The sequence below is a fragment of the Lagenorhynchus albirostris genome, chromosome 19 (assembly GCF_949774975.1).
Source record: "Lagenorhynchus albirostris chromosome 19, mLagAlb1.1, whole genome shotgun sequence".
NCBI lineage: Eukaryota > Metazoa > Chordata > Mammalia > Artiodactyla > Delphinidae > Lagenorhynchus > Lagenorhynchus albirostris.
In genome coordinates this window covers 10117611-10141971 of record NC_083113.1, presented here as the reverse complement: position 1 = coordinate 10141971, position 24361 = coordinate 10117611, and the positions used below count along the sequence as shown (strand labels likewise).

The 24361-nt window shown below is 42.0% G+C and overlaps 1 protein-coding gene across 3 annotated transcripts in view; it reads left to right on the top strand.

Annotated features, from left to right (window-relative positions):
• The window catches only part of ARHGAP35 (Rho GTPase activating protein 35), a 121160-nt gene that overhangs the window by 15800 nt on the left and 80999 nt on the right, over positions 1 to 24361 (top strand). For all 3 annotated transcript variants that reach the window (XM_060132447.1, XM_060132448.1, XM_060132449.1), the window contains exon 2: positions 7921 to 8111. The gene's annotated coding sequence lies outside the window, so the exon portion shown is untranslated. The remainder of the gene's footprint in view (positions 1 to 7920; positions 8112 to 24361) is intronic.

Sequence of the window (24361 nt, the reverse complement as noted above, 5' to 3'; positions counted from 1 at the left end):
ATTTCAGTGATTTCTGCAAAGGATTCATCCTCGATTCTACAAATTGAAATTCACCAGGGTTGTTGTAGGTTTGGGAATTTTCGGAGATGGAGGCTTAAAATAAATATAATAGAAAGGGTCATACGTTTAATAGAAGTATGACTAATATTGGTCAGGTAGCTTTATGAAGCTTGTTGTGACACGATGGAATTCTGTCCTAATGATTAGAGTCCTTGGTGAAAATCTTAAGAGGACGAATCATCATTCTTTCCACTTCCACATCCCAGATGCTTTTGCTGGCATTTTGTTTTGAGGATAAGTCGGGTGTTCCGGTGTTTTTGGCTTGATTCCTTCTTGGGATGATTGGGGTATCTGAAGAGAGAGAGATTTAAGGATTTATTACTTGCTAGCAAGACTAAAGAAGCAGAAACGGATCTGCTGTCATTTCTTTTCCATAGTGGAAGCAGCACCAAGTTCTTTTTGTAAAGGGGGAGGTAGGGGGCGTGTGTGGATGTGTGTGCTCACGTGCATACACTTTTCCCATGTAAAAAGGTCACTGATTTAGGTTTTTTTTTTTTTTGCGGTACGCGGGCCTCTCACTGTTGTGACCTCTCCCGTTGCGGAGCACAGGCTCCAGGCGCGCAGGCTCAGCGGCCATGGCTCACAGGCCCAGCCGCTCCGCGGCATGTGGGATCCTCCCGGACCGGGGCACGAACCCATGTCCCCTGAATCGGCAGGCGGACTCTCAACCACTGCGCCACCAGGGAAGCCCTGATTTAGTTTTTATTAAATTTCCTTGAATCCCTAATGGTTTTCCCTACTCCAAATCATTTGTTTTTGGGAACTTCCGTTCTGTTCTGAAATGATGTAGTATTTACATTGTAAGCGGGCTGGTGATGTTGGGGCCTAGCGAGGCATGGATAGAGTGATGAAAAATGATAAAACTGTGGTGCTCAGGAGTAAAGGAAGGAATTTTTTAAAGTCTTTGAATTAAGTGGAACGTGGCATTGGATCCTGGAACAGAAAAGAGAATTAATGGAAAAACTGAAATCCAAATAAAGTCTGCAGTTTAGTTTTTTGTACCGGAGATAATTTCTTTGTTTTGACACGTGTAAGTCTAAAATTATTCTAAAGTAAGTTTAAAGAAAAAGTCAGGAAGAGCAAGAGCATTTAAGGGCTGTGAGTTCACTAAGTGAGGTGGGGTTTACATAGATTTAGATTATATAAGGGCCCTCTGGGTGCTCTGCCGCTCTCTGTGTCTACTTCCCTCGTTAAAGTCAGTGTTCCAGTCACGTTGGATGACTGTAGCTCTTCCAGAGGTCCTTGCTTCTGACTCTTTTCATATACTGTTTTCTTTTTTATGGTATATTTTCCTGCCACCCCTTACCCCCAGCCAAACCAAACCAAAACCAAAACCAAAACAAAACCGAAAACAACCCCCACAAACAAACAAACCAAAAAAACAAAAACACAAAACTTAACTAATTCCTTTTAATTCCTTAGGTCTGCCTTAGGTTTTATTTCCCTCAGAAAGCCTCCCCTGGCCTGCAGTGGTCAGCCCCTTGCCCGAGTTTACTTATTACTCTGTGCTCTGACTGTCTGCGTGCTTCTCTCTTTATCCAGCTACGTCTTAACACCTTGAAGACAGGGGCTGTGCTTTTCACCACTTTATCTCTAAGCATGTAACCCAGGAATCTAGGCATCATTGATGTTCAGGAAATGTTTCTTGAATAAATATCTTTACAACAAGAAGCAAGACTCCTGCTCACACCCCCTCACCCTCTCAGACCCCACTGGCAGTTTCCCTCATTCCTTTAGGGGAATGGTGGCTGTAGTTTGCTGTATAGTGGCACATATGCCATAGATGGCCAAATCCCTGCCATAGAGAGAGAAATCAGGACTTTAGAGATGAGAGAGCACATTTTTAACAAACTCAGTCTTGTATTTCAAGCTCCCAGGGGTCCAATTCAGGAAAATATTTTGTTTTAAAATCTGCTAGTTATGTACCAGACTATCTTTTCCTGTACTACATTAATTTATATCTCATTTTACACTAAGAGATAACGTGTAGGTTGTTTTAAGTCTGTTCTTTAAGTAAGCCATTATCTAGATAATATTGTCAGATATGACGCTTGCTTTTGAATTTCTTACATTCTATTTGGGGGAGAATGAACATGCTTACCCCACAGTTTTTTACTGTGGCATAATAACATGAATCAGGTAGTGAGAGTAGCGCCCTTTGTTGCGCTGGGCAGTGAGACATTGCCAGTGCTAAATCTATTACCTCTGTCTTCAATTTCCCTTATGTCGGTATGACCTCTAACGAACAAAAAGGTTGATGAATTTGGGTTGCATCTAGTTAGACGGGGCTTAGAGATGCGGATTCTAAGGAAAAGTTACGAACTCAAGGGTCTGTGGACCCTTAAGGGATTGAGATGGGGGAATGTCCATGATGCTGTCAAGAGTATGTGCTGAATTTTGGTTCTGTTTATTTTCTGTGAAGAGAGGATCTGTAGCTTTCTTTTAATTCTCAAAGGAATCCATGACCCAGAAAAGATTAGAACCACTGGTTTAGAGTAACACTGACACCCATGGCCTCATTTTGTCTCCCTTTTATTTCACCGTTTTAGATTGGGCCCTGCGTTTTGTTTTTCCCTGATATTTATTTGGAGGCGTCTACTGTTGAACATCTAAGGGAGGGAGGAGTGTGTAAGTTTTCTTTTTGGAAGCTTGGTTTATGGCTCTTAAGCCTTCATGTATTCTCTCATTGTTTAGTAAAAATGTCTTTGTATTTGAAATATGATTACTACTTTGCTAGGTCTAAGTAGCTGAGCAGTGGTCATATAAAGATGAAAATGACTAGGTTCTGGCCTTAAATAGGCTTTCAGTGATATACAAACGTAAGTGCTCAGAAATGGTAGCTAATAGTCTCAAGGGAACAACTGTCATGTAGTGTCATGGCTGTAGTCTTGGAAGATGTGTACAGGGTAGAATAGGATCATAAAGGGAAAATTATCCAGACTTTATTTTATTGAAATTTCACCGTTGGGGTTTCCCTGGTGGCACAGTGGTTAAGAATCCGCCTGCCAATGCAGGGGACGCGGGTTCGAGCCCTGGTCTTGGAAGATCCCACATGCCACGGAGCAACTAAGCCCGTGCACCACAACTACTGAGCCTGTGCTCTAGAGCCCGCCACCCATAACTACTGAAGCCTGCGCACTTAGAGCCTGTGCTCTGCAACAGGAGAGGCCACCGCAATGAGAAGCCCACACACGACAACAATGAGTAGCCCCTACTCGCCGCAACTAGAGAAAACCCACACGCAGCAACGAAGATCCAATGCAGCCATAAATAAATAAATAAAAATAAATTTCACTGTTGATTTATCTCATTACGTCATTGATATTTTGCAAACCTTTGCATGCAGGGGTGTAACATAGCACCTCATGGTGCTTAGGGTCATTGACAAGCTGGAGAGGCCCAGTTGGAAATACAACAGTGACTGAGGTCCAAGCTGTGACACACGCATTCACGTGGAACTCTTAGACTGTTGACGCCATTTCCCCCCTTCTGTGGACAAGGTTCTCTTTGCCCATAGTCACTCAGCATGTATTTATTGGCCACCTGTACATAGGGTGTGTAATACTGGACTGGAACCTTTGACTGGACTGTTTACTTACTAGGAGATGGCAGTATCTTTTGATCGCTCCCCATAATCAATATGGTGACAAGGTCCTTTTTGCTGGGAGGCAGTATAGATGGCCTTTGGAAGTCAAAATGACAGAGTTCTAAACCCAGCTCTGCCATTTGCCAGCTGAGTAGCCTTGAGTCAGGTCAGTTGATCCCTCTGAGCTTCGGTTTCTTCTGAGATATAACTATTATGTAGGACTTTAGCATTATAGACTGCATATCAGCTGCTTCGCAGAGGGCCTGTCATGACGTAGTCAAGCCCAATAAGTAGAAGCTGTTTTGTTACTAGCTGATGGAGATTATAAAACTTGGAGAAATTCTCTCATTTTATTTATTCACTAATGATAATTACTACATCACTCAGAAGAGAGATTCTACATATGTGAATGGGAGGAATTGGGTACTCCTGGTTAGTATTAGAAACTGCGGTTATGTCTTTTTTTTTTTTGGTTAGTCCTGGTTGTTCCATACTTTTTACTAGCGAAAGGTTCCTAATCTGGGTTCCTGAATTTTTTTGTGTAAGTGCATTTTTCTGAGAGAGAGGGTCCATATTTTCATCAGATTGTCAAAGGGATCCTTAACTGCCAAGTGATTAAGAATTGGTTAATTGACCTATTAGGTCAGTAGAGTCACAATTGGTACCCTTGATCTGAAATTATCCATTATAGTAAGATATTACTGAGAGAACTGATCCAAATAAAAAGAACGTAATGAGGATATAGAGTGAATACTCAAAAGCTTTTGTGTGCCACCCTTATCTATTTATTTCTTCTTTAAGCTGGGAGGAAGGGGGACACGTAGGAAAGGAAGAGAGGTATCAGAGGGAGTAAGAATCTACCTGAAGAATTAAATGCCAGCTTCTTGCCCACATATTCCACAGACTGATTCTAGGTCATCACTCAGCCTCCTCTTCCCTCTACTGTAACTTCCAATGAGGCTGAATCACTTGTTTTCTTCCAGACATGTGTTAAGGTTTTATCACCTCATGTTGGTCCCTCTGCCTAGACTCTGCTTTCTCCCATAATTTGTAGGTCCAGTTCTCTGTGCTTCAGAGCTCCTTCCTGATGCTGCCTTTCTTAATTGTCATCAGCTTATACATCCCTTGAAAGCACTCACTCTCATTCATCTTTTGTCCTCCAGAGGCATAGTCCTTTGTATAGAGTTAGGCACTAAAGTGAAGAATGATGCATAAGGTGGAACCGAATATCTACTAAAGGGAGGAAAAAGATACAGGTTAAAATTACTGAAAACAGAAGCAACCTAAGTGTCCATCATCGGATGAATGGATAAGAAGATGTGGCACATATATACAATGGAATATTACTCAGCCATAAAAAGAAACCAAATTGAGTTATTTGTAGTGAGGTGGATGGACCTAGAGTCTGTCATACAGAGTGAAGTAAGTCAGAAAGAGAAAACCAGATGCCGTATGCTAACACATATATATGGACTCTAAGAAAAAAAAAAAAGGTGATGAACCTAGGGGTAAGATGGGAATAAAGACACAGACCTACAAGAGAATGGACTTGAGGATACGGGGAGGGGGAAGGGTAAGCTGTGACAAAGTGAAAGTGGCATGGATATATATACACTACCAAACGTAAAATAGATAGCTAGTGGGAAGCAGCCGCATAGCACAGCGAGATCAGCTCGGTGCTCTGTGACCACCTAGAGGGGTGGGATGGGGGGGGAGGGAGGGAGACGCAAGAGGAAAGAGATATGGGAACATATGTATATGTATAGCTGATTCACTTTGTTATAAAGCAGAAACTAACACACCATTGTAAAGCAATTATACTCCAATAAAGATGTTTAAAAAAATTACTGAAAACAGAAAAAATGATCAGATGCCAGTGTGAGTTCTGAGTTCTGGGAGGGAGTTTGGGAAACCCTTTTTATAGCCTCAGTGACAGCCTGCGTAGGGAGAAGAACCCACCCTGAATTAGGAAGCAGGAGTGTGGGGAATAGGTAGCCAACATTATGGCCTTGGCCAGGTAATATCACTTCTGGACTGGGGTTATCTTCTCTGGAAAGTGGGTTGGACTTTTTTTGAATATGTAATAGTGATGGTGTTAATGAGCATCTGCTGTGTACCAGGTGCTATGAGAATATGATAGGGAACAACCAGACAAGGCCCCCTGCTTCTGTTCCAGTAGTATTGTCCCACCCAGTATTGGGTGGGTTAGTCCCTTCATCAGCCTTAAAATTCTGTGATCTGGAGGATGGGGCACCAATCTCTGCTTGGGATTGTTGTGAGGATTAAATGGGAAAGTGCTTTGAAGATTATAAAGTGCTCTTCTCTTATTTATCAATATTTTGAGTACCCTCCACCCCCCCGTCTTTGACCTATAACTTAAACAGATTAAAAATGTTTAAAATGTGTATGAAGGTCACTGCCAGCATTTTTACATTAGCCAATCCCCAGTGAGGTTTTCATGCCATATTGTAAGCACATTAACATAAGAAGATTGGATAGAAGCTTTTTGCACCAGTAGGAGTATGAACTAATGATCCCAGGGTTTAGGTAGAGTCAGGCACTTAATTCTTTCCATTATAAGTGAATCCCTTAACAGGATTGGGATATAGATTTGTAATACCATCTTCCCCAACTAAAAATGTATTTGAGGAGAGTACATTTACTTATGAATGTTTCTGAATTTTTTTTACGTAGGGTTTGTTTCAGCCTTTTAATTGAGTTCTGTTTTTTTTCCCCCTGAAGATTTCAGGCTGTCTCTTAAATCCTTTATTTTATTTATTTATTTTTGGCTGTGTTGGGTCTTTGTTGCTGTGCGTGGGCTTCTAATTGTGGTGGCTTCTCTTGTTGCAGAGTGCAGGCTCTAGGCATGCGGGCTTCAGTAGTTGTGGCGCGCGGGCTTAGTTGCTCCACGGCATGTGGGATCTTCCTGGACCAGGGCTCAAACCGGTGTCCCCTGAATTGGCAGTTGGATTCTTAACCACTGCGCCACCAGGGAAGCCCTGTCTCTTAAATTCTTAAATGCAATTTCATGCTGGTGAAGGCTGCATGTTGGGGAAAATCAAACTTCTCTACTGATATGGGGTGTTTGACCATAAATTCAGGAGATAGTTTTTCTTCAAGTGCTTGCATTTTGTGATTAGGATGAAAATTTTTTTTTTTTTTTTGGCAGTACGTGGGCCTCTCACTGTTGTGGCCTCTCCCGTTGCGGAGCACAGGCTCCGGACGCGCAGGCTCAGTGGCCGTGGCTCACGGGCCCAGCTGCTCCGTGGCATGTGGGATCTTCCCGGACCGGGGCACGAACCCGCGTCCTCTGCATCGGCAGGCGGACTCTCAACCACTGCACCACCAGGGAAGCCCCTAGGATGAAAATTTTAAAGCACAACTCCCTTGTCTTTAAAATTGTCCCAGAACCCTCAAAACAGAGAGCAAATGATGCAATTAGGATGCAATCCATTGCCTGTGGGTTTCAAGGGAAATCATTTTCTACACAATTCGGAAGCTCATGGATAAAGTCAAGATTCCTTTTATATCTGGTGAATTTTGTCAAAAATGACCTGATAAGGTGAGATTCTTACCTTGAGGTTAGAGTTTTTGAGTGTTAAGCAATGCTGTGAAATTTCTAAGATAGCTCTGATTTATGAATAAAATGTCACTTCTGATTCATTCTTTGAGATGTTTCTTTTCTTTTTTTCCTTGAAACTTTAAATGGAATTGACTTTGTTTACACTATTCTGGTGTTTTTCACTTTTGGTGAAAGGAAAGACTTCCATCCTTTCCTGCTGTCTCCTGTGTTGCGTCTTAACTCTGCTGTTTGTGAGTTCTTGGGATTGAGATAAAAGATGAATTTTTACCTACCCACTGATTTTTTAGTGTAGATATTTTAATTCCTTTAAATTTGAGACTGACTTTCTTTCCATAGAATTTAATTTTATGATTGTCCTTATTGGGGGCTAACTCCCTCAGGATTCATATGAACACAGCAGTCTGATCAGTAAGGAAGATGCTTCTTCCAGAGCCTTTAAAGAGTATTTCTATAATAGTGGAGTCACATAATTACTTTTTTTTTTGGTGACTTTTCAGGTGTACTTGCTGTGTGAGTAGAGATCAATTTTTGCAATGGGTTGAGAAAAAAAAAATGAGGTTGAATTCAAGGGCAGAAATTTATAGCATCTTCTCCCTTACATTGTTTGAGAACTGAAGAAAGGTGCAAGTACTTGTGTTTTCTCACAATTTAATGCTCAGATGACTGAAGTCATATTAATTCTTAATTGCAGATTACTGAAGTTTAAAGACAACCATTTTCCATCAAGTCTTATTTTGGAAATGGTCTTTGTGGTTAAAACACGAGAGACATTCTGTTTCTTCTGAGTCTTGGGTGACATCAGTGTGCCCATTGAGGAGACAGCATATTGAATCCTGACCTACTTTCCCTTTCCCAAGTGGGTTTAAGAAGCCGTAAGACAAGGTATGTAATAGTACTTTGAGCAACATAAGGCGCACACACATTTTTATGGGGAGCATATTATTAAAGTTTTGCCTCGAGGTAGATAAAAGCCTGTTCCTCTTATAGTGGAGAGCTCTGCTGAAATAGCAAATGGATTATAGCGATAGTAGCCTCTGTTTTCTCCAGAAAGCTCAAGCTGCACAGTTGTTTTGTCCATTCAGCCTTTGCAACACTGCAGTGTTGGGGTTAAGCCATGTGCCTAGGTTTCAGAAGCAGGCAGCTAGGGCCACACGAAGCTGGGTGATCTAGAATGAGTTGCTTGACCTCTCTGAGGCTGTTTTCTCATCTGTAAAATGGGGATTATAATAGTACCTGACTTGGGTTATTGTGAAAAATGATATGAAATCATATATGTATATTGTTTATTTGGTACTGTGCCTGGCTCATGAATATTTGCTATTATTACTTGTATAAAAGAGAGATGACTAAATGGGAAAACAACTAGTGTAGGCGTGTGTGTGTATTTAAAGCCAATTCTAGTGCATTTTCTGTTCCATCATTTACCCCACATACTGTGCAATGGGAAGACTTCATGTTGGCGTGGGACTCCTGCTCTGTCCTTTTATTTCTCGTCTGGCCCCAAGAAGGCCTTCAGTAAATGTTAACTAAGTGATGAACCCGAAGCCCCTCATTGTGAAGTGCTGGCTTAATTATCAGAGAAAGATGTGATTTCCTGTGGTAATTGCTAGATATATTTTTGTATATTCCAGTTTGTTGAGAGTTGATTATCTATGAAGCATTCAGTAAATCCCATTTTATCAGACCTTTTCATTTTCCAGTCTCTGAAAGGAATTTATTGTGCCTAACACTTGGAAAATGTTTATATTGGGTTGTACAGCATGGTTTCCTGTGGTAAGGTTGTTAGAAGTAATAATGGACTGGCTAAAAATGTTAAAGCATTTATCTGTTAGGTTTGTTGGCAGATGAAGTATGAAAATGACAACAGCTGATGGCCCAGTTTCATCAGTCAGCCTGGAAATCAGTGAGAATCAAGCTTCTTTGTGCTCTGGTTGGAAGTTATATCTTCTCTAAGGTTTCCATTTCATGAAACATTTTTTTGTTAATGGAAAACTGGGTCAGCAGATGATGTGATGAAGGGCCATAGATGTGGTTTTAATAATTGTTAACCTCCAGAGTTACCGGGTTTTTCTTTGGCCTTTTAAAAAATGTACACTCTCTAGCACCTCTTACCTTTATCTAGGCTTAAAATAATACCTGAAATTGAATTTAAGATAAGACTTAGAGCTGTCCAAGTGGCCTCTGAGCAGGTTGGAAACACGGACTTTCAGGAGCTGGAGGCTTGCATCTGCTCTGGATTGATTCAGTTCTTCATCCTTCTAAGAAAGGTGAACTGTGTTCTGGGCAGTTTTTTGTAATGGGGTTTTCAGACTAGATGTTTAACAAAAAAATAGAAACCCTCATCAGAAGTAGAGGTTTGAGGGTGGCTTCGGCAAAGAGGAGGCAAAAGTCCCTGCCTCATGTGCCAATTGAACTCCTCCGCCTTCCTTCCCTAGTGGCTGCATTTCAGGACTTGAAAGAGCTTTGGAATCCTTTGGTGAGTGCTTTGGGTGAGATTTGTATTCAAGTTGCTTTTTAGAACTAGGCTATTTGCTTGGCCTTCACCCCCAATCTCTGTGAATCCCACAGCTGTATAACAGACATCAGTCAGACACCAGACATCTAAGAAGTACCTCCTGTGTGTAAGGCTCTGGGGAAACATAGAAGGAAACACATAGAAGGATTCTCTCTATTCCCTAGAAACTCAGTGAGTCAAAGAGAGAAGCGATACTGACTTCCTTTAAAAAAAAAATGTACACCTAAATAAATATACAGCTAAACTAGCATTTTAATCTTTAGAACTCAAAAATGACATTGTAATGTACCTAGGGAGACATTTTCTAGGATTTCATTTTATGAAATTAAAAAAAATTGGTGGAAAAAAAATTGGTGGTCTTCATTCTTTCGACATTCTATGTTTTTCCATTTAGTTGATATTACTATTTTTATTTCTTCATTATCTGCTGTTGGATCAGTTATTGTCCAATCAGGAAAGTGGGAACCACTCTAGATACTTCAAGCAGAGAGGGATTTGTTACAGAGGTGGTGGAAGGGCTGGAGGAGCAAAAGGAGGAAAGGAGGTGTGTGGTGGGGAGCACAAGGGAGAAGGGGGTTCTTAGCCAAAGATCAGAAAGCTGCCTTTGGGCTGGAGCCCAGGAATCTGCACTCACAGATGAGCTTGGAGCCATATTGCCACAGTTCAGCAGGAACCCAGAAACCAGTGCTCCGCTGATGCTGCTAGAACCTGTGGTGTGTGTGCAGTTGCCTGCAGTCCTCCACAGTTGCTCGTTGCTGCTGCAGACATAACCAGAAGCAGGAAAAGTGTTGTATCCCTCTTCCTGCCATCCAGTCTCTAGCCTTTGGCAGATTCTTAACTGGAAGCCAGCTAGCAAAGGAGTCTGGGAAATGTAGTTTGCAGGCTTTCAGTTCTGGTGATACAGAGAAGAGTATAGAAAGTGTAGGTATGGCCAAATGAATGTTACTTGGGAATGATGAATTTGTCATAGTGGACCTGAGCGGAGAAGGCATTATTTTAAACTGATAACATTCAGATAAGTGGAAAAGTGTAATGGCATTCCAGCTAAGGGGTATAGCCTGGGTAGAGGTGTGAAAGCAGGAATGTACAAGGCAGGTTCAGGGAACAGTTTATCTGGAGCTTGGAATTCTTATTGAAGGATAGTTGGAAATAAGGTTGGAAAGGTAGGTTGGAGTCAAATTGGGGTGGAGGTGTTGCGACAAAACTGTTCTAAAATTAACACAGAGCAATGCTTTGGCCTGGGAGAGACCAGTGAGGAAACCCACATGATAGTCCAAGTTTTGGAATAACAAGGACACAACTAAGGCCACGGTAGTGGAGTTGGAGAGGAAAATGCAATCCGAGATAAGCTTTTAACTGGTATATGTATCAGTGGGTTGGGGCAAGCCATTGGAAGAAATAATGAATTCTCATTTTCTGTTAGTTTTTCCACATAAGTTGAACGTGTTAATTACTTTAGGATCTTTGAAGGTCTCTGTTCTCTACTTTTTATGCTTTTACCTCTCTCTGGGATGGTACCTTAGTGAGTAAGACTCATCATAATATTGTGTGGATCTGTCTCAAAGTGGCACTAAATTAACTCTGGTCATAAACTTTATTAGTAAATCTGAAACCTGTGTAACCTCTGCAGGGGCCTTGATAACTTGAGGTGACACTTTTATTACTTCGGGACACCTTTTTGGCTTTTTCTTTAGACACAACTTCACGTATCCCATTCAGCAAGTAATTATTGAGCCAGGTATTATGTGCGGTACTGAGGTTGAATGGAGAGGGAAATAGATATGACACTAGGTCCCCATCTTCTTGGAGTCAACAATTTAACAAGAAACACTTTAAAGGAAAAATATTACCGGGCCTTAAGAGTCTTTTTTTTTTTTTTTTTTTATGCGGTACGCGGGCCTCTCACTGTTGTGGCCTCTCCCATTGTGGGGCACAGGCTCCGGACGCGCAGGCTCAGCGGCCATGGCTCACGGGCCTAGCCACTCCGCGGCATGTGGGATCCTTCCGGACCGGGGCACGAACCCATGTCCTCTGCATTGGCAGGCGGACTCTCAACCACTGCGCCACCAGGGAAGCCCTACCGGGCCTTAAGAGTCTTTGTAGTTGCTGTTTACCTGGAACCAGCCTCCCACATTATTAACTCCCTCACTTTTCTGTTTTGTAATTGTCTGTTACCCTTTGTTAGAATATGAACTCCAGGAGGGCAAGGATCTTTGTCTCTTTTGTTCATTGCCATATCCCCAGTGCCTAGTGTAGTGCCTGGCACAATAGTAGGTAATTTACAAAGGCTTAGTATTTTTTTGTTGAATGGTTGAATGAGAATAAGTGAATGGGGCACCCAGGGAACTGAATAAAGGCCACAGTGGTTAGAGTCCCTGAGAAAGAAGTAGAGTGGTGGAGATGAGATCACATAGGGATGTATAAGAATTGGGGGTTTTATTAGAAGGGCAGAGGGAAGCTCTGAGGGGTTGTAAGCAGGAGATCAGCAAGAACAGATCTGTACTTTAAAAAGATGATTTGCTACTCTACAGAGTATGGATTGCAGAGAGCAAGAGTAGGGTGGGAAGAACACTTGATGCTGTAGGGATCTAGCTTCCCTGGAAGCAGATATGTTTTCTTTCTCAGCTGTTGAGTTTGAGTGTCTGTTCCAAGGGTAGGGGTTGATTGTTATCAGTCTGATTATAATTGCATGCACTTAGGTTATCATTAGCCCCAAGAGACCTACCTGTCTCCTTGAAGAACATCATTGTCCAGGGATCCTGCTGACGGAAGAAAGCTGTCAAGACAGCTTGGCTGTTAGATGCCATTTAACTAGTTTGTGTCTGTGTGTGCCTCCCCTCCCCTCCCCTCTGTGAGATTTAATGACCTAGTTAGGGAGAAAGTCCAGGCCTCTTGGCTACTCTCCAAGTGTTCTACCACTAAAATGTTGATATTACCTTTCTCAGAATTCTTCTGAATCATTTGCAGGCACTGTAAGTGGTTTTTTAAACTTTGATTTTGCCACTTTAAAGACTTTGTACTAGTACTTTTCGCTGTAGGAATTTGAGTTGCTGTGGTTACTTGAGGAAGGCCTTTTCACTTGCCTTTGCTGTTTTTTTTTTAATATATATATGAATTTATTTTATTTTTGACTGCGTTGGGTCTTTGTTGCTGTGAGTGGGCTTTCTCTAGTTGTGGCAAGCGGGGGCTACTCTTCGTTGCGGTGCACAGGCTTCTCATTGTGGTGGCTTCTCTTGTTGCGGAGCACAGGCTCTAGGCACATGGGCTTCAGTAGTGGTGGCCCGCGGGTTCTAGAGCACAGGCTCAGTAGTTGTGGCGCACGGGCTTAGTTGCTCCGTGGCATGTGGGATCTTCCCGGACCAGGGCTCAAACCGGTATCCCCTGCATTAGTAGGCAGATTCTTAACCACTGTGCCAACAGGGAAGCCCTGACTTTGCTTTTTAAAACGGAGTTGAGTAGCCTGTGATAGGTAGGAATGTTTCTGCCTCCTGACGTGTTAGTTGGCAAAGTAGTAGAGGCAGCCTTTAATAAAGGTCACTTTGGAAGAATATTATTTAGGTACTTAGCATTCTTGGCATTCTTGTGGAATGATACAGATTTGGCCTTTTTATTAAGTTCTTAAAATCGAATGGTCTTTAATTAGAAGCAAGCACATATAAAACTTTGTGACTCCAGACAACACTGGTTTTACTGTATTAGATTGTAGAGTGTGGTTTGCGCCTGTAGGAATATGGGTTTTGGAGGAGGAATCAAGAAGGGGTGTGAAAAGGCTGTATCGAACACGTTCTAGCCCTGTCCAGGCCATTGGCTTACTGCAGCCTTAACTGTGTGGAATGTGGACATACAGCTTTCAAGCTCAATTGCCTTTTGATTGCTCCTGACTAGGCTTTTAGTTCTCATGATTCAACTGGTTGAGTTGAGCTTTTGTTAGGTAGTCAATATGGAAAATGGAGTTCAGTAGCTTAAGTTTTTTTAACTCATGTAATTATAAGACTTGACAAGCCATGATTACATAGATTTTAATTGTCATCTTTGAAATGATCTGCTGTAATGTTTTAAATAAGACAGTGGAGGAATATATACATTCAAGGACTGACAAGTTATTACAACCACCCCTGCCCGCCCCACCTCTAAAAATAAAAACTGAGAGAAATCCCACCATACTGTATATGTATCGTGTAACGTTCTTCACTGGGCAAAAAGGCTCGGGAAAGTGTATATTATCTCTTCATCCAAGTGTAACTCGGGATGTCCTTAATGAGGAAGACCTGAAGGCCTGGTGTGTTTGACAGAGTATTTTGGTATAGACACGTTATATAAGTTTACAGGCTGACACCTGTGCTGTTCAGGGGAGTCGATAGCCAGAGGGATCATCCTGTTATGGACAACAAAATTAAGCCCCTGACAGGCTCTCTTAAACACAGTGGGTTTTCTGAGCAGAAAGTTGAAATAGCAGTTGGATTGCAGGAGCAAGTGAGTGGTCTGAGGAGTTGGGAAGATACGTGCAGAAAGTGCAGGAGCTTGGTTGAGTCACCTCAGTTCGTTACCAAATCCTCTCTTCCTTCTGCAGACTATAGTAGTCACATTAGCCATGTTATAAAAGTTTTCATTTAAGCATAGCTGATGCTGTAGGTAGTTAAAGTCAGTCAGCTGACAAGGTTTTAAAATGGTGGTATATTTTTCTATTCCATTCTTTCTCGTGTGAGTTAGAAATCAGTAGCTATTTCTTGTACACTGATTTTAAGACTTTTCCAAAGAAAGTAGCTGTGATATGTTCCCAGGGCCATGTGTAACCTGGGGAGTGGGAGGTGAGGTCAATGAGGGAAACAGTCAGTGGATTTATGTTGGGATGAAACAGTGTGAGCGTTATGTGCACAGGTAACTGAGAAAGGTATGTTGTCACCCAATGTAAGTATATTTTTGATAATTTGAATTCAGAGACATTATTTTCTGAATAGCAGCCAAATACATGAGGTCAAGGTGATTTCCTCTTGTAGGTAGGACAGCTGTCATGGAAGAGTAGGTTGAACCTGTTTTCCTTCTTAAGTATGAGGGCTGAAGTAGTGGTAAGAGATGACTCATTAGTTTTCATGAAAATTACTGGCCAAGGACTTTCAAGGAATGGAGGTTGATAAGGAGGAACTAGTTACTATTCTGGTCTGTTATCTAAGGGAAAATCATGAAGCTAGCATTTTATAGAAAATGCTACTTATTAAATTCCTTATATGACTACAAGTGTTTTCTTAGTTATTTTTGGACTCCTCAACAGGACATGTTACTTTTATAGTTTGAAATTTATCTTGAAGTAATGGGTAGTAGATAGGTGCTATATGGAACATATAGCAGAAGCTCATGAAAGTATACATATGATGAGGGACAGAGGTTGTTTTTGTCCCCTTCCTGATCATTTTGATTCTCGGATTTCATTAACCTTATGAAAAGGGTTTCATTAACCCATGGCAGAGAGTGGTGTGTAGAAACAGCCCTGGGGTGGGGTGGGGTGGGGAGACGTGGGAGAGGCCCTAGCACAGGTCTGACGGCAGCTTCTGTGACTTCCCTTTTCCTCTTCAGCTTCCTCATCTGTTACCTGAAGGAGTTGGCTGACAGCTCTCACAGCTCTGCATTCAAGGAGATTTCATTTGGAGAGACAACGGATTGGTTCATCTAGAAGCCTTTTTAGTCGTTAATCCCAAGAAGAATCTTAGGAATTTTTTTTGGCCAGTTTTCTTCAGATTTTGCTTCTTATTTATCTGCCCTTTCCCCTTGGCCAACTCCCTTGACAGTGAGACACAGGGTCATCGGTTTAAGTATGGGAAGGAAATTATGGCCTTGAGCACAGTCAGAAAGAATCTGGCTCTCAGGCACTTCCTGTGAGCCACCACTAAATTACAAAGACTGAGCCCTGACAAGGCTTTTCAAAGGGGCATCTTACACCACCACTGTGTCAGCGTTTCCGTCGTAAGCAGTTGTTTTTCATGGTGCTTATTATGACCAGGTTTGAAGTGGCCTTTACACGGAAGGCGTTTACCCAGTAGGGTGAGGGTATAATATCGGAGAGAGAGGTGGAGGGAGGGGGAGAGTACAAAGATTGCTTTCAGAATTCCCTCTTTCAGCCCAGACTGACCAAGCCATTCTTGCTCAGAATCCTGGGGGTTCCTCAGAGGATGAAGTCTAGACTCTCCTTATTGTGACAGGGCCCACCACAAAACAGGTTTGCCCCCGACCTCTCCCACCATACGTACCTCATGCTCGCCGTTCCAGTTCTCTGGCCAGGACAGCATGTTAGAGCAGGAGGGCAGGCCTGGCGGGGGTGGGGAGGTGTTAGACCTGGGCCTTTCAGACGGGCACCATCCCTTACTAGCCAAGTTGTTTCCCTTTTCTCTGTCTCGGTTCTCACTAATCTGCATAAGTTTCCTGAATGAGAAGAGAAGGGAGCCTTTCAGGGACAGACAGGAGACTCTTTTTGACTCTTGACTCTTGGCAAAATCTTGGGAATTAGACCACCAAATGTCTGCTTATTAAATTGGTTTTTGAACCATGAAGTTTTTTGAGCTTTTTAAAAAACTATAGAAGTTGAAAAAATTCTTTTCTTTATATGTGGAATCCCAACATGTAAAATAGATCAAATTGAGTTGCTCTGTTTTAAGGCCGGAAGGTCTGGTGTTCCACCTGTTCAGCCTTCTCCATAGCCCTGAAGATCTGCCAGTTACATCCGGGGCCCTCCAGGGCACTGCTCCTCAACTGTTCTTCTCACTGGTACGTGAGGATTAGAGTCACCTGTTTGACAGGACCCCAGGCAGAGAGGCCTAGTATACAAGGGAGAGAATCCCAGTGGTTGAGAGAGGGGTGTGCTCAAATCCCAGCTCTACTTCCTAGCTATGTGAACCTGTGTTTCTTCATTTCTCTGAATTGTATCCTTTTTTAAAAACTGTAGAGAAAAGTGTATAAAGCATGTACAGTCTGAACAATTATGAAGTGAATACCCTACCCGTGTAACCAACCCAGGTCAAGAAATAGAACAGAAGCTCTGCTCGTATCCTTTTTCTATCGTACCTCCTTTCCTAGCCTCAAAGTAGGAACCTGAGATATGCTTTTCAGATAGTGAGGTGATAAATATTTGAGTAAGAAATATTTTTCATAATACCTTTTTGTTAATAGTGCCTACGTGTAACATCTTCTCATTCAGAAAATCCATTTTGTGTTAAATGTATTAATTCATAAATCCATCACCTCTAGAAGATAGGGATAAACACCTCAATTTAGCAGATTTTCAAATATGATGAATTGAGCCTAAGGCATGATTTTGTGCTAATTCCAGCCTCCTTCCCATGTTCTGTCTTGTAACTGTTCATTTTCCATTTCTCTCAGACCTCTGCTTTTAACTTTATTTGAAGCAAGGCAAGTATATAAGTAAGTGTGGAGGCTAGAAAATGGAAAGGAGAAATATAAGTATTGGTTTACTAGTGTGAGTCCTAAATAAGTTCTTTAATCTGTGAATTCAGATTGTTCCCTACTAAAATTTGCTGGATTTAGAAGTTGTTCTCTTATGTTTCTCTGTGACCGTTGTTCTTATCTTCAGTACAGGTGAATTAAATAAAACCAACCGTTCTTATTAAAAAAGTTCATACATGTGGCGTAATTTTTATTACTAGCAGTAGTCTGCTTTAGGACCGGCAACTTATAGAATAATGCAAATGAGTAGTGAGGAATAATTAGAGATAATGGGCTGAAATCCCCATGTCATCTTAGACTGCCACCAGGGGAACAGAATAGTAAGGCTTACTGTTGGACTTGAAAACAAGCCGACCTATTTTTCCCAATTGACAGAAATGCCTGTTTCTTCCTCTGCAAGACACATTTGGCTGGACGGTACCTCCACTTTTGTATATTCAGATAAATTGTTTTGGAGAATGTTCTTTCAAAAAAACTTTGTTGTTTTCTACTGAACTTAAAAAAAAACCTGAATAGATCAGAAGTGCTCAGAAGTAACTGCTGAGATAATTTTATAGGTTTTCTTTACCATTTCAAAAATCAATGTAAAATTGGCCCAAATACCAGGAAATTCAGAGGTAAGATGTGGCTGTGGTTTTTTTGTTTGTTTTTAAACATCTTTATTGGATTATAATTGCTTTACAGTGGTGTGTTAGTTTCTGCTTTATAACAAAGTGAATCAGCTATACGTATATGTGGCTGTGTTTTTGTATCTTGGTTTGGTAAGAATCTTAGCTCACTGTATTAATGGTAGATAGGCTGTGATACCAAGGTGGATTCGAGTAATTTCAGTTTCCAGTTGGCCTTGGTGTTGCATTTCCTTTGGCGTGGAATATTTTTGCAGGTTATCAGAAATTGTGTGTTGTTATTGTTCTTAATATAGGTAACCCAGAGAAATTGTGCTGCATTAGTGAGAAAGATTTCTCAGCCTTCACTTTTGTCTTTGTTTATAGTTGTTTTGATCAGATAGCCTGATCAGAACTCCAGAGTTACCTGAGAGAAAGCTGCTGAGGATAAAGTTTAAGGAAGTGCTTTTGCTGAAAGCAGCTCCCTTCATTCATCAGGGGAATTTGATTTCATCCTGTGAATAACTTGGCTTAGAAATTTTGTTTCTTTGGGACCGGCTTGTAGAGTTCTGCATGAGAACTGTGTCATGGTGAAAAATGGGCTATTTGCTTTATTCTGTGTGGGCCGGCTATGATGGTAGGATAACAGAGCTGTGTTTTTCTACGCTGGAATTTGAGGTACCTTTACCAGGGTTTGGGGGAAAAATAAATCAAGAGGCGCATTGGAACTTCCCTGGTGGTCCAGTGGTAAAGAATCCGCCTTACAGTGCAGGGGACACGGGTTGATACCTGGTCAGGGAACAAAGATCCCACATGCCACGGGGCAACTAAGCCTGTGCGCCACAACTAATGAGCTCTTGCGCCGCAACTAGAGCCCACGTGCCACAAACTACAGAGCCCACGTGCCCTGGAGCCTGCTCACCACAACTAGAGAAGAGAAAACCCACACGCCGCAACTAGAGAGAAGCCTGCGCACTACAACGAAGAGCCTGTGCGCCTCAACGAAAGATCCCGCGTGCCGCAGTGAAGACCCCGCATGCTGCAACGTAGGCCCAATGCAGCCAAAAATAAATAAGTAAATAATAAATCTTAAAAAAAAAAGGAGCATTAAGAGACATTTGTAAAAATTATATATGTAATGTCAGAGACTCTTTCATAGCTGTTCTTTAAAAAATTAACTTTGGGCCAAATTATTTTCAAAACAGTCATCTGAGTTATCAGTCCTTGAAAATTGTTTTTGATCCCTTTGTGTTTTCTTCATTGGGCCCTCTGGAGAGTGCTGGCCATTGCACAGCGCATAGTAAGAGCTGAGTGCACATACATACCCATTGTCCAAGAATAGCCCATCTGTTGTATGAGATTACATGTTTCAAGACCAGATGGTGAAACACTTAAATCAGTCTTTCCAAAGATCCAGATGACCCATTTCAGAGATTTCCTGTACCCAGAGCCCTGGGGATATAGTAAGATTCTGTGGCTTTGAGGAAATCCTCCCTCCTACACTAAACAGGAGTAGGTGTATGTAGCCTGTGCTAGTGGGAGCAACCACCAGTACTATTCTGGGCAAATATTTGCTCTTTGCTTCCTTTGTAAAATCCGTGGCTTTCTGCCCCTTCCCTACCATGTTATTTGAATTTGCATTGGACTGAACGGTAGAAATATAATTGCCATATTCAAATGGTGTTTTCTTTCACGTAAGATGATCATCTCCTTAGACTGTGTTAATTTGTTAGGTGTGGAGTTGAGGTAGCAGTGTTACCAACAATAAGTAACACTGCTGGGATAAAAGATTATTTTCACGTTAGATTCTCACAGGTAAATACAGTCTGTTCATAGTCTGAGCCCTGCTGACCTTCTTGTCTTCTACCTTCCACGGACGAAAACTCTGTGCCAGTCAGTATGTCCCAAAACGTATCTGCTGCTGTTCCATTTTGGTCACCGTCATTCATACCCTTTCATGTCTTTAGAATACCTGGGCCATCTCTCCAAGCCCTGCCAATCTTTTATGTACCAATTCAGATTTTACTTCTGCTCTGACACCATTCCCAGTCTATCCCACCATTCCCAGTCTATCCCAGATCTGAATGATCCCCTCTTCCTTTCTCTGGATCCCAGGAAATGGTCTATGCTATTTATTTTTTATTTATTTATTTTTTAATAAATTTATTTACTTATTTTTGGCTGCATTGGGTCTTCATTGCTGCACACAGGTTTTCTCTAGTTGCGTTGAGTGGGGGCTACTCTTTGTTGCAGCGTGCAGGCTTCTCATTGCGGTGGCTTCTCTTGTTGTGGAGCACGGGCTCTAGGCACACGGGCTTCAGTAGTTGTGGCACGCGGGCTCAGCAGTTGTGGCTCGCGGGCTCTAGAGTGCAGGATCAGTAGTCGTGGCACATAGGCTTAGTTGCTCCTTGGCATGTGGAATCTTCCCGGACCAGGGCTCGAACCCATGTCCCCTGCATTGGCAGGTGGACTCCCAACCACTGCGCCACCAGGGAAGTCTGGTCTATGCCATTTATTGTCTGTGATCTAGTTATTTTTTAAGTTAAAATATTGTATCTCTAGTAAATTATTAGATTCTCACCAGCAAGGACAGGGTCCTGTTTCTTCTTTGTTTCATCACATTGTCTTAGATATAAATATGTATTTGATTTGGTTGATGGACAGTTCAGTTCTTAATTCTAAGGATTAGAGACTAGAGTGATACAAAAATGGTTAATGTCTCTGAAATATTATGAAGGAAGGAGAGAATTTAGCTGCTCTGTAACTGGGGCCATCAAATGGCCTACCTTTCTCTTTTATTCAGTGTTAGAGGCTGTGTTGTGCTTAAGTTCGATGTTGTCATTTCAGATGTAGTCATTTCAAAAGATACTTCTCATGCGGTAAAGAGATGAGCAGAACAAGGGCATTTCTTCACGTTTCAATAGAAATTACACAGAGGAAGTGAAAACTCCCTCTGTATTTTGATGTCAGATTTATAAGGATGATAATTCCTATTTATAGCTAAATACTCTGATGCATCATTTGTGCACATCACTAACTCTAAGGTTCTGTAAATCTATTTGGATTTCACAGATGAATTAATTGGATAAACGAGGACCTTGGCTTCCACTTCCAACTTTAATTTCTTTTTGTAAAGGAAAACAAACAAAAACCTTAGGAAATTTTACTTTAACATTTAATAATGTGAAAATAGAAACATTGGGTTTTTAAAGACTATTTTGTTTAAATTCAGTGGTTCAGTAGACCAGAGAGTCATATTCTCTTCTTACTGGAGCTTTTTTTTTTTGTGTGGTACACGGGCCTCTCACTGTTGTGGCCTCTCCCGTTGCGGAGCACAGGCTTCGGACCTGCAGGCTCAGCGGCCATGGCCTAGGCGCTCCGCGGCATGTGGGATCTTCCCGAACTGGGGCACGAACCTGTGTCCCCTGCATCGGCAGGCGGACTCTCAACCACTGCGCCACCAGGGAAGCCCTTACTGGAGCTTTTATATCGCATCCTTCCTGGCCTGTTTGGAAAGTAAATTCCTCTGAAAAATTCTTAAGGAATCTTTCTTACAGGGAAAATGCTTCCTGGTTAGATCCCTTCCTTTTGTTCTTCCCCTCCCCTCTGTAGAGCAGTGAGTCTTATCATGTATCTACTTAATGCAGACATTTTAACCAGCTGTTGATGGTAATTCATAGTTTTGAAAATCCATTCAGAAATTTAATGTGTTCAGAAGTATGAGGTATTAAGGACATTTAGAAAATGCTCTGCTTTCTGTTAAATTAAAATGCGTATTTCCATTCCATTCTCCTATTAGAATTAAGAAAAATTATGGTAACAAGGATTTTGCTTCCTTTGCTAGTAGCTCACTATGAAATTATTTCCTTATATTATCCTATATATAATTATTATACAGTGTTATATTATTATTAGTTTGGTGGTGTTCTGTATATGGTTGTTCGAAACGGAATGCATTTTCAGAATTTGTTGGCTAGTCTCACAGGCAGAGAGAGTAGTTTTGGTTATGAATACTGGTGGTATGTAGATCTGTGTCTTAACAGGGCATTCTAGATCACAGAGCCCAGAAACATTTCCTCTTGGGGGTGGGGGTAGGGGGTGTGAGGTTGCGGATGGAAGGGTGAAACACACACTGGGCTGCTGAACTTGAGCAGTCATATTAATGCTGGATCACAGTGGCATTTCTGTGTCCTATGAAATGTGTACTATCTTGGGAATGTTACCTCTTCTTGCCCTGGGTGTTCTGTAGAGGTGTTAAAAAAGAAAACACCCCTCCTCCTACCTTCCAGTTGAGGCGCTCTTTGTGGAGCTACTGTCTTGGTTAAACAAGTCAGATAACTCCGGAAGCTTGGTGACAAGTTCTAAAAAAGCTCTCAGATGTTTGTATTATGGTTTTGTTTTTTTGTTTGTTTTTTTGATGTGGACCATTTTCAAAGTGGAAATTGAAAATTGAAAATTACTGAATTTGTTACAGTGTTGCCTCTGTCCTATGTCTTGGTTTCCTGGCTGCAAGGCATGTGGGATCCCAGCTCCCCGACCAGGGATCGAACCTGCACCCCTGCATGGGAAGGTGAAGTCTCAAGCACTGGACTGCCAGGGAAGTCCCTGCATTATGTTCAGCCTATATTTGTGACAAAGAATTGAAAATACTCCTGGAGTATTTTTCTTCCTGAAGAAGTGGACTTATGGCTTCAAATGTGAAGCTAAATGTTAGGTTCTGTGTTTTTATTTTTCTAATACAAGTAGCTCAGTAAAGCTTTAAGATAAAAGGAGTTACTGTTTTTTTTTTAAATTAATTATTTTTAAAATTTTTTGGCTGCACTGGGTCTTCGCTGCTGTGCACGGGCTTTCTCTGGTTGCGGCGAGCGGGGGCCACTCGTCGTTGTGGTGCGCGGGCTTCTCACTGCAGTGGCCTCCCCTGTTGTGGACCACGGGCTCCAGGAGCGTGGGCTTCAGTAGTTGTGGCACGAGGTCTCAGTAGTTGTGGCACGTGAGCTCTAGAGCGCAGGCGCAGCAGCTGTGGCGCATGGACTTAGTTGCTCTGCAGCATGTGGGATCCTCCCAGGCCAGGGCTCGAACCCCTGTGTCACCTGCATTGGCAGGCGGACTCCCAACCACTGTGCCACCAGGGAAGCCCGGAGTTACTGTTTCAAAGAATACTTTTTTCCTCCTCTGTTGTAACTCTTCAGTTTTAAAAGGATTAGTATTGGCAAATTATTAGAATGGGTGTTCAGATTTTGCTGTTTGAGTAGCTTAGTTGCCCACTAAGAACACCAGTTCCCATCAGATTTACACTCTGAAGACATTGCAAAGTCTTGGACATACCCTGTCTTCTACTTTCTCTTTCTTTGTGGCCTTCAGATCATTAAATTTAGTGACTCAGCTAATTTTTTTTACCCACCTCTTAGAAAAGTTGAACGTGTTTGTGACCAAGCACTTAAGGTTATTTCCTTTAAACCAAGTGTTTGAGACGTTTTTAGATTTATAACAGTCTTTGTTTACCATGTAATTCAGTCCAATTGAGGAACTAGTAAAACTGCATTATCTAGACATCAAAGACAGACATGTAAGAAGAGTATACTTATACCAGGGAAACTGTTAGGTTTCTAACAAGTGGGAAGTTACCAGGTGTCCAAAAATTAACCACTCCCATGCCACTTAATTCTCATTTTTGTAGCTTTTTTAGCTCAGCCAGCAGCATTCTGGGTTTAAAATATCAGTTGCTCCATTCTTGAGAGTCGAGAGTGTTTTCTTTTCTGTAGCATCCTTCAGATAACTGAGACATTGATTTGAATGGACTAAATAGAATATCCTGCCTAAAAAAAAATTGTAAGGAACAAGGTGTTGAATGGACTATGCATTTTAGTTTAGTTCAAAATTAAACCAATATCTTTATTTCTTGAGGTTTAAGAGCAGGTTGGGGTTTTGTTTTCCTGAGATTTCTGTGAAGAGGTAGATTATTCGGCCCGCTTTACAGAGGATAAGTGGGATGATTTGCCAGCTGCATGCAGCAGTTGCTTGAAGTAGGACCTGTGTCGCCAAGTTGCATTTCAAGATTCGTCAAGTGGGGGGCCTTGGCTCCTGCCAGACGCTGGGATGAGGAATGATAGAGAAGGGCTCTGTTAGGTGAGCACCCTTGACTTCCTTAAACCTTTGTCAGCATTCCTACCTGAGACTCTGTTAAAGCCTCATTAAAACAAAAATTGTAGGGACTTCCCTGGTGGTGCAGAGGTTAAGAATCCGCCTGCCAATGCAGGGAACACAGGTTCGAGTCCTGGTCCGGGAAGATCCCACATGCTGTGGAGCAACTAAACCCGTGTGCCACAACTACTGAGCCTGCACTCTAGAGCCCGTGAGCCACAACTACTGAAGCCCGCATGCCACGACTACTGAAGCCTGTGCACCTAGAGCCTGTGCTCCGCAACAAGAGAAGCCATCGCAATGAGAAGCCCACGCATCGCAACGAAGAGTAGCCCCCACTGGCCGCAACTAAGGGAAGCCCGCGCGCAGCAACCAAGACCCAACACAGCCAAAAATAAATAATAAACAAATTAATAAAT